We start from the raw sequence: 4,946 nt of genomic DNA on the forward strand, positions 1-4,946 counted from the left end.
AGGAAGACTCTGAAGTAAGAGATAGAGATAAAATACAAAAAGAAAAAGGAAAGGAATATGGGGACCAGAAGAGACGCGCGCAAGAGACGGAGTTAGAAACGGGAGATAAAGTTTATATCAAGGAAATAGAGAAAAACAAACTTACGGCTAATTTCAATCCAACACCACATGTGGGCCGATTTTTCAATCGCCAGATAACTTATAACTGAGGAATAAATATGGCCGTTTGACATATTCTCTATACAAAAGCTGTCGAAACGTCAAACTTATTCGTCAGATAAAACTTATCTGGCGATTATCGGCCCTTAATTTTGAAATATACTCACAGATTGACTGAATAAAAGATAAAAAATGTTAAATAGTGTAAAATGTAAAGAAGTCTGAGGCACCTTATTCCGATTTAAAAATTCTAATTCCAATGCATTTTGTTCCTAATTCTGAATGTAAAAAATATTTAGGAAAGGAGAAAGGCAAATCTCTTTATTGTCTTTGGATTTTAAATCAATCTTAGTATTTAAAAAGGCTCGGTATTTAAAAACTTAATTTTCTCCTCAATTCGTGAAGAAATACTCAAGAGTTAAGTGTTTTCGATAAAAAATATAAACCTCATAATATTTTGAACTAAACAAAAACTCACACAATATAAAACTATCATTTTAAACACTATTTAGCAAATTTAGTATGAAACATGTATTCAATTGGCTGCTAGCCTTAAACTGAGCGATTATTAGAAAACCTACACATACTAAAGACATCATTAATTGTAAGACTATTTGTGTGTTTGATGAGCAAAAAAAAAAGTGTATTTTAAGCTGGTTATAAAAAGAAAATTAATTTTTATTTACTATAAAATACTTGCCACGTATCCCTTTCCTAACACACTTTCATATGACGCAGAGATTCGTCGTTGGCAAAGATACACTGAAAATAAATACAAGCTTTTATTCTATTAAATCAGTCATCTTAAAACCCGATTAAAATTTTTGTGTATCGTGACGAAACTTAAACAAAACAGGAGTGCTTAGTACAAATAGAGTGATGGCACACTAACTTTTGAAACACGCCATGCATATAAATGTAAAAAAAAGCTTCAACAACATTATTACGACTGATGTTTATTTCATATACCATCATTATCAATTACAATTTCGTTGAGCGCCCAAGCATAGAATTTAATCAAACCATAATGAATAAATCGCTAAATTTGAATGCCATTTAATTAGCACGACATTGTTTTGCTTAGTGAGAAATTGAAGTAACAAGGGATGTAACATTTGTTGAGAAAGATCACACCTACTGTCCAATCAGCGGAACTTAGGGATTAGCAGTGTAAGTGATCGATCGCAATTTTACAAAGCTATAGACGGCTATCATCTTAAGAGCGCACGCGAGGGAAAGGCAGAAGTCGTGCAAACTTAGAGCAACCGTCCAAATTTTAAAGGTTTAATGAAGCTGGGTTAAAATTTGTAGACCACGTGGATCATATCAAATGGACAGAAGAATGGACTATGGATAGAGCGGCAGAATTCAAAATGAGTTCAATCAATCAGCAAAGAGAGAGAGAGGGAGAGAGACAAAGAGGCTCGCAACCCAGCCCCTGCGGGATACTCTCTGGGCGTTGAAAGCGACGCGATGTGACGACCCGGCCACCGCAGGCGCGGGCCTGCGGGTGGTGAGAGATGGGTAGCTCGTCGTCCAAACAGGACCTGGCTTGGCCTGTCGTGATAATTCAGACCACTTCACTGGCATCAGAGTGAAAACTCCTTAAACTCAAGTTTTATATATAAAGTCATTTATTTTTATTTGGATTAACACCAAAATATTATTTAAGAAGCTTACTTCTCATGCATTTAGGAGGTTTTGTCTCGACCGTTAGATAAAACATATATTAAACTCAGTCGCGAGCCCAAGGTCGAACGGTCAAGTTGAGAGATACAACAGGACTGTTCTGGACTCGCTAACAGCACAAAATTTAGGTAGAGATGAAAAAGACTGGGATGACAAATTGGGTAAGATACAGTGGGGATTAAATAACACGGTACAAAAGACCATAGGCAGGTCTCCCTCGGAAGTCATGTTTGGGACGGGAATGAGTAGCGAGCGTAAGCCAAATTTAAATCAAATAACAGAGGAAACTCTTGAAGATCTCTCTCTCGAATCTATACGTAGTGAAGTCAAAGACAAAATCGATAAAGCACAGGATTTACAAAAACAATATTATGACCAGGGTAGAAAACCTGCACGAATTTACAAAAGCGGTGATCTAGTTAAAATAACCAAAGTAGTTTTTCAGAATGATAGTAAGAGCACTAAACTCATGCCATCATACGAGGGCCCCTATAGAGTTATTAAGTCATTAGGTAATGATCGTTATAGAGTAGCTCCTATAGCAGGATTCGAAGGAATGAAAAATAAGAGAAAGACTACCGTCGCTGCAGATAGGATGCGACCATGGATCCATGTTGCCTCTTTGAATTTAAATGATGAGATTGATGATGATAGCGAGAATGATGCAAACGATGAGATGTCCGAATGATAAAATGCTATGATACTGTAATAGTAATTATATTGGTATTCAAAGTTAGACTTATAGAAATTGGATGTAAATGTTATATTTTATAGTTGTATTATTTACATTGTGTCTACATATGATTTTGTTTGTGTGGTTTCAGGTCAAGCACAAGTCAGCAAGGATGGGTTGCGTCTTGACCGGAAACAACACGCTGGTTGATCTGTTAGGCCAAGTCCTGAGGATAAGCATAGGCTGACAGATTCTTAGATAAAAGGATGGATTAAATTGATTGGATAGATGGATGGATTATTGGTTAGATAAATAGATGGATTAAATTGGTTGGAATGACGGAAGGATTATATTGGTTGGATAAATGGATAATATAAATTGCAGTTGATGGATGGGTTATTGGTTGAATAAATGTATATGTCTCTGACTAATCACTAATGGTCTGTCCGTTTGTCCAGCAAATTTCAGCCGAGTTGAATGGAACTTGGTTAGGAAATAAGATGGCTATTATTATATGAGAGAGACACATAACTGTTTTGGCAAATATTGGTTAAAATTAATTGTAAAGAAAAATATTAGCATATTAATAAATTTTATGCTTATTATAATTGTTTAGTATATAACAATGTAAATAAAAATAAATAAATACGGTAATTCTCTTTGATAGTTTATGGATTATATAATATTATATTTAATAAGATTAGATTTTTTTTTTAATTATTGATTTGTATTAGCTCACAATTCAATCATTGCGAGATTACCTTTGTCACTAGGTTAATAATTATTCTCATTATATCTTTTAAAATAGGTGGATAATTGTAAATGTCAATAGATTTAATCTTTACTAGCTGTTGCCGTAAATATAAGTTATGATTTAGATCTACCCCGTTTTTTCCACATTTTCCATTGTATCTTCGCTCCTATTAGTCGCAGCGTGATGGTTTATTGAACACAAAAAGGATTTTTCAATTTGAACCAGTAGTCCCTGATATTAGCGCGTTCAAACAAACAAACAAACTCTTCAGCTTTATAGATTAGCTAGCTGTTGCCCGCGACTTTGTCTGCGTAATTTTCAAGATGTGAAAAACAATAAAGTTTAATAATAACGATCATCGCAAAAATGTAACGCAACATTTAAAAAAAACGCCTTTTTTGTTTTAAGCTTTGTTATAAAATTCTCTCGTAGCTATTTTGTCTTACATTTTGAGCTTGCTTTTTCTTATTTCCACGTTATATGAATCTAGAGGGCCCCAAACAGTACAGGATCTTTGGGTCAAACATGTTACATTGATTACGATACCCGCGATTTCGTCTGCGTGGTTAGAAAATATAACTTAGGATTTTTTAAATATCGGATTAGTTTTTTTGCGTTTCTGCCCTTAGTTGTAACATATTTCATTACTGATCTGCTCCTATTAATCATAGATTGATAGTAGATATATATCCTATCAACTTCCTGAGTTAATGGACTAACACTGAAATATTTTTTCATACCGTTCAGTAGTTTCTGAGATTAGGGCGTTCAAGCGTCACAAAATTTGTGAGTCTGTGAATTGGGGGGATAATCTCAACATATCCTGAACCGATTTCGGAAATTCTTTTACTAATAGAAAGTCATGTTATTTTTTTTTGCACCTCTGGCAAGTCACTTTTCCTTCAAAGATCGGACAGGGTTTTTCATACACACTGTATATACCAAAACAAAGTCGTCTAATAGCGTGGGGACGTGGCAGCAAGTTCTCAAGATGATGGTAGAGTGTTTCAATCCTTTACACACCGATCGCGTGCTTCTGCCGGTCAGAAATATGAGCCGGTGGGTAATTTTCTCGTGTTCTTTCTGGTCATGATAATTTGATACGAAATATATTATTAAATATATTATGCGCAAATGTTCGTTGCGCTCTTTTTCTGTCTCTTAATGCCTATTCTTTCTTTCTGACTTTCCTATTGATTATGAATATTTTGTTGTGTGAGTGTTCGGTACATGTTATGTTTATGTTTATCTCGGTCAAACTGTTGACCATCACGTTCATCACTTGTTTCAAAAGACTTATTAGTAGATATGCAAATTCGATGAGAACTCAAGCATCAGTAAATTAACGTCCGACTCGCAATACAATGCATGACGTTCACGATCAGCGGACTGTCGCGCATCATGTTCTGCACTTGCCTCTAGAGATCTAGAATCAGATGCGTAGATACGCTGAGATATCAAACGCAATTAACGCTACGGAGCGAGTTGCAGCCTGATGTTCCCGAACAGCATCAACTCTCTCCTGACGCTCTTCGATAGATTCTTGGGACCTTATGATCCTCCATATTTTAGCTCCTTTGAAACGTTGGGAAAGATTTACGTTTTTTTAGTCATGGTTATAGTTTTATTGCGTAGTTACCTGATCAAGTAAAATGTAAGTGACTGGTCCGC

The sequence above is a fragment of the Trichoplusia ni genome, chromosome 6, assembly GCF_003590095.1.
Source record: "Trichoplusia ni isolate ovarian cell line Hi5 chromosome 6, tn1, whole genome shotgun sequence".
Classification (NCBI taxonomy): Eukaryota; Metazoa; Arthropoda; class Insecta; order Lepidoptera; family Noctuidae; genus Trichoplusia; species Trichoplusia ni.